Source organism: Oryctolagus cuniculus, chromosome 16 (assembly GCF_964237555.1).
Source record: "Oryctolagus cuniculus chromosome 16, mOryCun1.1, whole genome shotgun sequence".
Classification (NCBI taxonomy): Eukaryota; Metazoa; Chordata; class Mammalia; order Lagomorpha; family Leporidae; genus Oryctolagus; species Oryctolagus cuniculus.
In genome coordinates this window covers 38,406,833-38,419,746 of record NC_091447.1, presented here as the reverse complement: position 1 = coordinate 38,419,746, position 12,914 = coordinate 38,406,833, and the positions used below count along the sequence as shown (strand labels likewise).

At 39.9% G+C, this 12,914-nt stretch overlaps 1 protein-coding gene across 6 annotated transcripts in view; it reads left to right on the top strand.

Moving 5' to 3' along the window:
- C1GALT1 (core 1 synthase, glycoprotein-N-acetylgalactosamine 3-beta-galactosyltransferase 1) overlaps window positions 1-12,914 on the top strand; it is a 43,580-nt gene that overhangs the window by 17,598 nt on the left and 13,068 nt on the right. The gene's annotated exons all lie outside the window — the stretch shown is intronic.

Here is a 12,914-nt window from a genome sequence, read left to right as displayed (position 1 = left end):
CTTTTTTTTTTCCCCAGAGGAATATGTTTAATTTAGCTTTTCATTTTTAATACCTATTTGTTATTTAAAGTTTTACCTTATTTTTCATTTTTTCTCTGAATGCAAATACAGTTTGAATTCTGATTTGAACAAACTGTTAAAAAGATTTGTGAGCTTATTGGGACTGTTGATTATTGAAGACTGTTGGAGAAATTAGATTACAGATTAGGTAGGATGAGTTCAAAGCATTAATTATGTTAGGAATTTGTTCATGGCATCATGGCTTATAAGATGTTCATGTCTGCAGGGAGGAATATAGAAGTATGTGGGGATAGTATGACTTGATGTCTGCAATGTGCATTAAAATATTGTAATCAGTTGAGAGGATAAATGATCTGTTATTTTTTTAAAATTGTGACTCAGCCTCCAAGACCACTATTCAGATTAGGGATAGGTAGGTGTGGAGAGCTTCAACAAATTAGGGTCATAGCCTTCAAATTTGTTTAATATTTTCCCCACTTTGATAAGAAGTTAAGTTTGTGTAATGGGTTAAAACATTTTTTATTTGGGTGCTTACTTTGATCCACAGTGACTACACACCATTTCACATTTCCATTAACAATGTTTGTTGACCCATTTTCACTGCATCCTCCCCAACATTTGATGCTGTCACAAATTTTTACTTTAGCCATCCTTACATGTGTGTCAGGTATCTCATAGTTGTAATTTGCATTTTCTTAATGGTGAAGAATGAAGCTGAATTTTTTTTGTGCTTATTTGTCATATGTACATACCTGGTAAAATGTCAGGAAATATTTTTGCCACTTTTTAGTTGCATTTTTCTTGGGGTTTTGTTTTGGTTTTGCTTTTGAGGTAGGTTGGTTTGTTTATTTTGGTTTTATTTATTTGAAGAGAGAGCTCCCACTGGCTGGTTCACTACCCAGATACCCACAATGGCCTGGCAAGGCTGAAGCTAGGAACCAGGAACTCAGTCCAGGTCTGCCGTGAGGGTGGCAGGGACCCAGTTGCGCCTCCAGTAGTCTGCCGGCTGGAAGCTGAGTCAGGAGATGGAACTGGACTTGCGCATTTTACTCTGGAATGTTAATCACTAGGTTAAATGTCCATTTGCTTTTTTAAAAAGCTAGTTCCCTTTTGGGTATGTGGTTTGTACATTCTTCTTCCAATCTATGGATTGTTCATCCTATTACCAGGATAATTCACAAAAGCAAGGATTTTAATTTTGATAAAACTGTAGTTTAGAAATTTTTCCCGGGGCCCACGCAGCGAGTTAACACCCTGGTCTGAAGCCCCGGCATCCCATTTGGGCACTGGTTCAGGATCCAGCTGCTCCACTTCCGATCCAGCTCTCTGCTATGGCCTGGGAAAGCAGTGGAAGGTGGCCCAAGTCCTTGGGCCCCTGCACCCACATGGGAAACCAAGAGAAAGCTTCTGGCTCCTGCCTTGAACCATCAGACAGATGACCTCTCTCTGCCTCTCTCTCTGTGTAACTCTTTCAAATCAATAAAATGAATCTTTAAAAAAAAATAAATCTTTCCATTTTATGAATTCTCCTTTTGGCATCAACTCTGAGAACTTTTTCCTAGCTATAGATACCAATTATTTTTAATTTTTTTCTAAAACTTTTGTCCTTGCATATTTTAATGATCCATTTGAGTTGTTATTGACTTTAAAGTTAATATCTTATGGGCCTTTTAAAAATGTTTTATATAACCAGGATTCATTTGTATTTATTTATTCATATATCCTTTTTATAGCTGTCTTTCTTCATACCTCTGAAATTTCCTCTGCCTCTTTTCTTGGTATTCCTTTTAGGATAAGTCTGCTAGTGGTGAATTGTCTCAAATTTTATTTTTCTGAAAAATGTTTTTCAAGTTCATTTTTGGAAGATATTTTTGCTGGGTGAAGAAGTGTATGTTGGTAATTTTTTTCTTCCAGTACTAAAAATACTATATTCTACTGAGGTCTTGCTTCTATTTTGTAGGGTTAGACCTTTGTCTTTTCAACTGTTTGCGTATGGGATACCTAGGGTTTTTGGTTTTCATTATGGTATTTTATTTTCTTTGAGCTACGCAGCCTGTGCCTACTTCTTAATTTAATCAACCAATTTTAAGTGGCCAAGATAAGAGTGATTATCTAAGATTTATTTATTTATTTATTTGAAAGGCAGAATTAGAAGAAAAAGGGAGTAAGGGAGAGAAATTTGCTCCGTCTTCCATCCACTGGTTTATTTCCCAAATGGCCTCAACTGCCAGGGCTGTGCCAGACTGAAGCCAGGAGTTTCATTTAGGTCTCCCTCGTGGCAGGGACCCAAGCATTTGGGCCATCTTGTGCTTTCTCAGGCACATTAGCATGGAACTGGGTGGGAAGTGGAGCAGCCAGGACTCAGATTGGTGCTCTCATATGGGATGTTGGCATCACGGGTGGAGACTTACCGTGCTTTGTCACAACTCAGGCCATAAGAACAATTATTTCAAGACTAGTGACAGGAGAAGATTTTATCCTGAGTCGCCCTTGACTTTTTCTGTCGGCAACTTTTTTCACTGTTTTCAGTCACACTTGATGCCTGGTTATTTTTTATTAGTAGTACACAAAAATTATAGTGATAATTTGAAGTTCTAATCAGGGGAGGGGATCTTTTTTTCCTGCCAACAGCCATTTAGATACGTATAACATCATTTGTGGGCCACACAAAATCATCAGCTTAAAAATGGGCCTGCTGTAGAGTTACTGAATTTTGAGTCCTGCCTGTGGTCACCTGGCAGGGCCAGACAGGGCCTCAAGGGCTTCACATGGCCCCCAGGCCGGACATTCCTCACTCCTGTTCTGTATATTTCTCCTGGAGAATATTTTTGCAACTGGGTTAGAGCACGCTATCGCAGTAATCATTCAGTTGTTGAGATGTTTCTGTCCTAAGCTTAAGCTCTTGAGAGGGTTCATCAGTTTTTATTTCACCCTTATTCATAGGTTGTAACCTTTCAGGGTCCTCAGTTAAAAACCTAAGTGCTGTCAGGACCCAGTCTCTCTTTTAATTTGTATTTCTGGTCAGCTTCATTGCTGCTCAGCTCCTCTTCACTCTTTTGCAATCAGTAATTGTCTTGCACAGAGCTGTGCTGATTCAAGTCCCCCTCTCCCGACTTGCCTCTTAAAGGTTTTGGCCCTGTTAATTGTCACTGCCTTCTTTTCTTTACAGGGTCTTCAAATATTTTTTTTCCCCACATTTTGTTCAGTTTTCCTGATTAAATGTCAATAGAATCCAGTCAGCCATTTAGGAAATAACAACAGTGTGAAGTTATTTTGGTTCATTGTGGTGGTAGTGATTGTTATCTTGTGGATTTTGTCTTTATAAAATATTTCATCACAGTTTTGATTTGGGGGCTTATGTCTCCCAGGCCCCTACACTGTCCATTGTGCTCCATTGGTGGTTGGGTGGAGAGTTTTAAGACATGTAATGGAAAGAACACAGGCTTTCTCTTGGATTGTGCCAATGTGCAGATTATCTGTTAATTTTTTTAATGAAGTACACAATTGAAATTAAATTTTACCTGAAATAGTTTGTGGACAGCATTTGGCAGGTGATGGAGGTTTAGCATTTTTTTTTTTTTTAAGATTTTATTGATTTTAAAGAGTTACAGAGAGAGAGGTCTTCCATCCACTGGTTCAGTTCTCAAATGACCGCAGTGGCTGCAGCTGAGCCGATCAGAAGCCAGCAGCTTCTTCTGGGTCTCCCACTCAGGTGCAGGGCCCCAAGGACTTGGGCCATCTTCTGTTTTCCCAGGCCATTAGAAGGAGCTGGGTTGCCGGCGCTGTAGGCAAGTACTTTAACTCGCTGCGTCACAGCACCGCCCCAGCAGACAATTTTTAAAGTATCTCGGGGAATTGGAAACTACAGATTTAGGATCATTCATAGAAATTTAATAGGAACTTAAAAATTTTACCACATAGTAATTATCAGCTCAGCAGTTAAGCATGTGTTGAGCAGCCATTATGTGTCAGGTATCCTGCCTATTCCTGAAGACCGTGCCCTGGATCTTGCAGTCCAGTGGGATAACAATAAAAGAAGTGATCAGGGGAAGCTACATCCAGCACTGCAGTGAAGCTGGGGTTTTAGAGCAGAGGTTAGATTTTTACAGTAGGGGTCCAGATAAGGCTTTGTGGGATGATTGCCTGTGTTGCAACTACTCATCTGCTGTTGTGGTGCAAAAGCAGCTATGGTCAGTACATAAGAGACAAGGCATTGCTGTGTATTCAAATGAAATGTCATTTACAAAAGTAGATGCAGGCCAGTTATGGCCCATAGGTCCCCAAACTGCTGAGCCCAACCTTCTTCATCCTAAATTTTCACATTTTTAAAGGGTTGCTTAAAAAGCAGCAGCAGCAGCAACAGAAACCATGTACCCCAGAGAAACTTAGTATTTTACTTTGGTACTCTGTGGAAAAAGTTTCCTGATTGCTGGGTTGGGGAATAGAGGAAGTGGTAATTGCTGCCAGGAAGAAAGATTATAGTAAGTGTGGGTCTATGAGGGATCCTGGTAGAAAGAATAGGAAATTCTGTGGGCAAATACTGATATATTTATTAGCACCTGAACAATGATTATGCTACTTATTACTTGTGTTAGCCCATTTCCTGTTGCTTACAGTTTTAGGTTTGAAAATCTAAAATCAGTTGCCCCATTGGTTTGGCCTCTGGTAAGGGCCTCATGCTTTGACAGTGCAGAAGTGATCCCATGGTGAGGGAGGAAGGCAGAGAGAGGGGCCAGCTTGCTCTTTGACAATTAACTTTCATAGGAACTAACTCCAGGACACCAGCATTAATTCCCTTCTGAGTGCTGTGCCCCAAATGACCTAATCACCTTCTCCTAGGCGCCATCTCTTAAAGATTGCACCACCTCTTAATACTGCCACTCTGGGGACCAGGCCTCCAGCACATGGACCTTTGGGGAATCAGCTACATCCAAAGCAAAGCATTACTCATTGACTCTCCTCCCGGCCAAAACCTTTTAAGGAATACAAACTTCATGCATTTCATAAATACAATTTTAGAAACATGGTGATTCTTCCCATCATACCCGCCCTCCCACCCCTCTTCTCATCCCTCTCCTATTCCCATTCTTATTTATTACTAAGATGTACTTTTAATTAACTTTATATACATATGATTAACTGTACTGAGTAAAGAGTTCAACAAATAGTACAGAAAAAACTGCTCTTCAACAGTTGAGACAAAGGCTGTTCAGAGTCTTTGCATCTCAGTGTCAATTTCACTTCCATAGATTTCCTTTTAGGTACTCTGTTACCACAGGTCAAAGAGAACATATGGTATTTGTCTTTTTGGGACTGGCTTATTTCACTAAGGATGATGTTTTCCAGTTTCATCCATTTTGTTGCAAACAATAGAATTTCATTTTTTTTAACCACTGTGTAGTATTCCTTGGTGTACATAGCACATAAATTCTTTATCCAGTCTTCAGGTGAAGGACATTTGGGTTGATTCCATATCTTAGCTATTGTGAATTGAGCTACAGTAAGCATGGGGGTACAGATAATTCTATCATGTGCTGAATTAATTTCTCTTGGGTAATTTCCCAGGAATAGGATGGCTGGGTCATATGGTTGGTCCATATTCAGATTTCTGAGGTACCTCCATACTGTCTTTCACAGTGACTTTACCAGTTTACAATAGTGCATTTGGGTACCTTTTTCCCCACATTCTTGCCAGCACTTGTTGTTCGTAGATTTCCATGTGAAAGTTATTTAGACAGGGGTGAGGTGAAACCTCATTTGTGGTTTTTGATTTGCACTTCCCTGATGGCTAATAATCCTGGGCATTTTTTCATGTGTCTGTTGGCCATTTGGATTTCCTCTTTTGAAAAATGCCTGTGTGTGTATGTCCTTTGCCCATTTCTTAACTGCGTTGCTCATTTTGTTCTTGTTGAGTTTCTTGAGCTCTTTATAGTTAAAGCAAATTAATTCTTTATCACTTGCATAGTTTGCAAATATTTTCTACCATTCTGTCGGTTGCCTCTTCACTTTGCTGAGTTTCTTCTGCAGTGCAGAAGCTTCTCAATTCTATGTAATCCCATGTGTCAATTTTGGCTTTGATTGTCTGTGTCTCTGGAGTCTTTTCCAAGAAGTCTTTGCCTATTCCAATATCTTACAGGGCTTCCCCAATGTTCACTAATAATTTGATGGTATTGAGTTGTAGATTTAGGTCTTTGATCCATTTTGAGTGGATTTTTGTATAAGTGTAAGGTAGGTGTCTTGCCTTATAATTCTGCATATGGAGATCCAGTTTTCCCAGCACCATTTGTTGACAAGAATGTCCTTGCTCCAGGGATTGATTTTAACTCCTTTGTCAAAGATAACTTGGTTGTAGATGTGTGGGTTGATTTATGGTGTTTCTATTCTGTTCCATTGGTCTATCCATGTGTTTTTGTCCCAGTACCAGGCTGTTTTGATTATACCTGCCCTGTAGCATATCTTGAAATCTCTTATTGTGATGCCTCCGGCTTTGTTTTTGTTATATAAGATTGCTTTAGATATTTGGGGTCTCCTGTGTTTCCATATGAATTCCAGCATCATTTTTTCTATATCTGAGAAGAATGTCCTTGGTATTTTGATTGATACCACATTGAATATGTAAATTGTTTTTGGTAGTGTGGACATTTTTTTTTTTTTTTTTTTTTTTTTTTTTTTTTTTTTTTTTTTTTTTTTGACAGGCAGAGTGGACAGTGAGAGAGAGAGACAGAGAGAAAGGTCTTCCTTTGCCGTTGGTTCACCCTCCAATGGCCGCCGCGGCCGGCGCGCTGCAGCCTGCGCAGCGCGCTGATCCAATGGCAGGAGCCAGGAGCCAGGTGCTTTTCCTGGTCTCCCATGGGGTGCAGGGCCCAAGCACCTGGGCCATCCTCCACTGCACTCCCTGGCCACAGCAGAGGGCTGGCCTGGAAGAGGGGCAACCGGGACAGAATCCGGCGCCCCGACCGGGACTAGAACCCGGTGTGCTGGCGCCGCTAGGCGGAGGATTAGCCTATTGAGCCGCGGCGCCGGCGGTAGTGTGGACATTTTGATGATAGTAATTCTTCCATTCCATGAACATGGAAGATTTTTGCATTTTTTTGTATTTTCTTCTATTTCTTTAATATTTTGTAATTCTCATCATAGAAATCTGTGACATCCTTGGTTAAATTTATTCCAAGGTATTTGATATATTTTTTGTAGCTATTGTGAATGGGATTGATCTTAGAAACACTTTCTCAGCCATGGCATTGTCTGTATATATAAAAACTGTTGATTTTTGTGTGTTGATTTTATATCGTGCCACTTTAACAAACTCTTCTATGAGTTCCAGTAGTCTCTTAGTGGAGTCTTTTGCATCGCCTATATATAGAATCATGTCATGTACAAATAGAGATAGTTGACTTCCTCTTTCACAATTTGTATACCTGTGATTTCTTTTTTGTGCCTAATCACTCTGGCTAAAACTTCCAGGACTATATTGAATAGCAGTGGTGAGAGTGGGCATCCTTGTCTGGTTCCAGATCTCAGTGAGAATGATTCCAACTTTTCTCCATTCAATAAGATGCTGGCCATGGGTTTGTCATAAATTGCCTTGATTGTATTGAGGAATGTTCCTTCTATACCCAAATTGCTTAAAGTTTTCATCAGGAAAAGGTGTTGTATTTTATCAAGTGCTTTCTCTGCATCTATTGAGATAATCATGTGGTTTTTGTTCTTCAATTTGGTAACATGATGTAACATATTGATTGATTTTGTGAATGTTAAGCCATCCCTGCATACCTGGGATAAATCCCACTTGATCCAGGTGTTGTTGGGTTTGATTGGCTAGTATTTTATTGGGGATTTTTGTGTCTATGTTCATCAGGAAAATTGGTCTGCAGTTCTCTTTCTCTGTTACATCTTTTTCAGGTTTAGGAATTAAGGTGATGCTGGCTTCATAGGAGGAGTTTGGGAGGATTCCCACCCTTTTCAACTGTTTGAATAGTTGGAGAAATTTTGGAGCTAGTTCTTTAAATGTCTGGTAGAATTCAGCAGTGAAGCCATCTGGCCCTGGGCTTTTCTTATTTGGGAGGGTCTTTGTTACTGATTCAATTTGCATCTTGGTTATTGTTCTGTTTAGATTTTTCTGTGTCCTCATGGCTCAATTTAGGTAGGTTGTATGTGAACAGGAATCTGTCCATTTCTTCTAGGTTTACTGGTGTGTTGGCTTACAGCTTTTTGTAGTAATTTCTGATGATTCTTTTTATTTCTGTGGTATCTGTTGTTAAATTTCCTTTTTCATCTCTTACTTTATTTTTGGGTCCTCTTCCTTCTTTTTTTGGTTAGTTGAGCCAGTGGTGTGTCAATTTTGTTTATTTTTTCAAAAACCCAGCTCTCGTTTTGCTGATCTGTATTTTTTCAATCAATTTTGCTCATTCTCTAATTTGATCTTTTATTTTCTCCTGCTAGTTTTGGATTTTGTTTGCTGTTACTTTTCAGTTTCTTGATGTAGGCACCAATTGCTATAAACTTTCCTCTTAACACTGCTTTTGCTGTATCCTATAAGTTTTGATAAGTTGTGCTGTTGTCTTCATTTGTTTCCAGAAATTTTTGATTTCTCTTGATTTCTTCTGTGACCCACTGTTCATTCAGGAGCATGTTGTTCAGTCTCCATGTGTTTTCAAAACTTCTAGAGATTCTTCAGTTGTTGATTTCCAGCTTCATTCCATTGTGGTCTGAGGAAAGATGCATGGTAAGATTTTGATTTTGGGGGCCAGTGCTGTAGGTTAATCATCCACCTGTGGCACCGGCATCCCATATGGGCACTGGTTCTAGTTCTGGCTGCTCCTCTTCCAATCCAGCTATCTGCTGTGGCCTGGGAAAGTAGTATAGGATGGCCCAAGTCCTTGGTCCCCTGCACCCGCATGGGAGACCAGGAAGAAGCACCTGGCTCCTGGCTTTGGATTGGCACAGTGCTGGCCATTGTGGCCACTGGGGAGTGAACCAACAGATGGAAGATCTCTCTCTCTCTGTCTCTCCCTCTCACTGTCTGTAACTCTTCCTCTCAAATCAATAAATAAAATCTTTAAAAAAAAGATTTTGATTTTTTTGAATTTCCTGAAACTTGCTTTATGGCCTAGCATTTGGTCTATCCTAGAGTTCCATGCACTGGTGAGAAGAATGTGTCTTCTGCAATTGTATGTTGAAAAATTCTGTAGATATTATTTGGGTCCATTTGGTCTATAGTATTGATTAACTCTGTTGTTGCTTTGCTGGTTTTCTGTCTCGTTGATCTGTCCATTGCTGAAAGTGAGGTATTGAAGTCCCCCATTACTACTGGATTTGAGTCTATGTCTCCCTTTAGATCCCATAACATTTCTCTTTTTTTTTTTTAACTTTTATTTAATAAATATAAATTTCCAAAGTACAGCTTTTGGATTACAGTGGCTCCCCCCCCCCATAACTTACCTCCCACCTGCAACCCTCCCATCTCCCACTCCCTCTCCCATTCCATTCACATCAAGATTCATTTTCAATTGTCTTTATATACAGAAGATCAATTTAGTATATATTAAGTAAAGATTTCAACAGTTTGCACCCACATAGAAACACAAAGTGTAAAGTACTGTTTGAGTACTAGTTATAGCATTAATTCACATTGTACAACACATTAAGGTCAGAGATCTTACATGGGGAGTAAGTGCACAGTGACTCCTGTTGTTAACAATTGACTCTCTTGTTTATGGCATCAGTAATCACCCTAGGCTCTTGTCATGAGTTGCCAAGGCTATGGAAGCCCTTTGAGTTCACTAACTCCGATCTTATTTAGACAAGGTCATAGTCATAGTGGAAGTTCTTTCCTCCCTTCAGAGAAAGGTACCTCCTCCTTTGATGGCCTGTTCTTTCTTTCTTTCTACTGGGATCTCATTCACAGAGATCTTTCATTTAGGGTTTTGGTTTGTTGTTGTTGTTTTGTTTTGTTTGGTTTGCCAGAGTCAGAGTGGCTTGGCTTTCCATGCCTAAAATACTCTCATGGGCTCTTCAGCCAGATCCGAATGCCTTAAGGGCTGATTCTGAGGCCAGAGTGCTGTTTAGGACATCTGCCATTCTATGAATCTGCTGTGTATCCCACTTCCCATATTGGATCGTTCTCTCCTTTTTAATTCTATTAGCTAGTATTCGCAGACACTAGTCTTGTTTGTGTGATCCCTTTGACTATTAGACCTATCATTATGATCAATTGTGAACTGAAACTGATCACTTTGATTAGTGAGATGGCATTGGTACATGCCATCTTGATGGGATTGAACTGGAATCCCCTGGCACATTTCTAACTCTGCCGTTTAGGGCAAGTTCGGTTGAGCATGTCCCAAACTGTACATCTCCTCCCTCTCTTATTGCCACTCTTATATTTAACAGGGATCACTTTTCAGTTAAATTTAAACACCTAAGAATAATTGTGTGTTAATTAAAGAGTTCAACCAGTAGTATTAAGTAGATAATACTTTATCCCTTTTAGTATTTTTTTAAGTTGTTCATCAACAGTCAGGACAAGGGCTGGTCAAGTCACTGTTTCTCATAGTGTCCATTTTACTTCAACAGGTTTCCTTTTTGGTGCTGTTAGTTGTCACTGATCAGGGAGAACATATGATATTTGGCCCTCTGGAACTGGCCTATTTCACTCAGCATGATGTTTTCCAGATTCCTCCATTTTGTTGCAAATGACCGGATTTCATTGTTTTTGACTGCTGTATAGTATTCTGTAGAGTACATATCCCATAATTTCAGTGTACTGTTGATGGGCATTTGGGTTGATTCCAGGTCTTAGCTATTGTGAATTGAGCTGCAGTAAACATTAAGGTGCAGACAGCTTTTTTGCTTGCCAATTTAATTTCCTTTGGGTAAATTCCAAGGAGTGGAATGGCTGGGTTGTATGGTAAGGTTATATTCAGGTTTCTGGAGAATCTCCAGACTGTCTTCCATAATTGGCTTTACCAGTTTGCATTCCCACCAACAGTGGGTTAGTGTCCCATTCTAACTGGGTTGAGGTGAAACCTCATTGTGGTTTTGATTTGCATTTCCCTGATTGCTAGTGATCCTGAACATTTTTTCATGTACCTGTTGGCCATTTGGATTTCCTCTTTTGAAAAATGTCTATTGAGGTCCTTGGCCCATCTCTTAAGTGGGTTGTTTGTTTTGTTGTCGTGGAGTTTCTTGATCTCTTTGTAGATTCTGGTTATTAATCCTTTATCTGTTGCATAGTTTGCAAGTATTTTTTCCCATTCTGTTGGTTGCCTCTTCACTTTCCTGTTTCTTTTGAAGTACAGAAACTTCTCAATTTGATGCAATCCCAAATGTTAATTTTGGCTTTGACTGCCTGTGCCTCCGGAGTCTTTTCCAAGAAGTCTTTGCTTGTGCCTATATCTTGCAGGGTTTCTCCAATGTTCTCTAGTCATTTGATGGTGTCGGATTGTAGATTCAGATCTTTAATCCATGTTGAGTGGATTTTTGTGTAAGGTGTAAGGTAGAGGTCTTGCTTCATGCTTCTGCACGTGGAAATCCAGTTTTCCCAGCACCATTTGTTAAATAGACTGCCCTTGCTCCTGGAATTGGTTTTAGATCCTTGATCAAATATAAGTTGGCTGTAGATGTTTGGATTGATTTCTGGTGTTTGTATTCTGTTCCATTGGTCTATCCATCTGTTTCTGTACCAGTACCATGTTGTTTTGATTACAACTGCCCAGTAGTTTGTCCTGAAATCTGGTATTGTGATGCCTCCAGCTTTGTTTTTGTTGTACAAGATTGTTTTAGCTATTTGAGGTCTCCTGTGTCTCCATATGAATTTCAGCATCATTTTTTCCAGATCTATAGCATTTTGTTTTGTTTTGTTTTGTTTTTGTTTTGTTTTGTTTTTTGTTTTTTGACAGGCAGAGTGGACAGTGAGAGAGAGAGAGAGAGAGAGAGAAAGGTCTTCCTTTTGCCGTTGGTTCACCCTCCAATGGCCGCCACAGCCGGCGCGCTGCGGCCGGCGCACCGTGCTGATCCGATGGCAGGAGCCAGGTACTTCTCCTGGTCTCCCATGGGGTGCAGGGCCCAAGTACTTGGGCCATCCTCCACTGCACTCCCTGGCCACAGCAGAGAGCTGGCCTGGAAGAGGGGCAACCGGGACAGAATCCGGCGCCCCGACCGGGACTAGAACCCAGGGTGCTGGCGCCGCAAGGCGGAGGATTAGCCTAGTGAGCCGCGGTGCCAGCCTCTGTAGCATTTCTTTTAAAGAGCCAGGTGCCCTGTAATTAGGTGTGTATTTATGTTTTTAATAGTTCCATCTCCCTGTTGAATTGATCCCTTAATCATTACTTAGTGCCCTTCTTTGTCTCTTTTTTTGTGTTAAAGTGTACTTTGTCTGATATTAAGATGGCTACACCACCTCTTTTTTTGGTTTCTGTTTGCATGGAATACCTTTTTCCATCCTTTTACTTTCAGTCTGCCTGTATCTTTGTTGGTGAGATGTGTTTCTTGTAGGCATCAAATAAATGTTTTGTTTTTCAGTCCATTCAGCCAGTCTTTTAACTGGAAAGTTGAGGCTATTTACAATTAAGGTGACTCTTGATAAGTAATGACTTGGCCTTGCCTTTTTCCATAAACATTCCTATTATTTACTTTGGGTTTCCTTTGTACATTTACTGGGATATTTTCTGCCTTCATCTTCTTTCATAGTGATGACCATGTTTCTGTTACTATGAGTAGCACATCCTTACTCATTGATTTTATTAAATTGTCCATAATGTGCTATTTTAGTGACAAGAGGGATAAAGTTATAGGTAATAAAAAAATAAATACTATTAGGAATGTTCTCTTATATGGAAGGATTTAACATTTCATTATAGCTAAACATTATCAGAGTTTTTACTCTTCATATG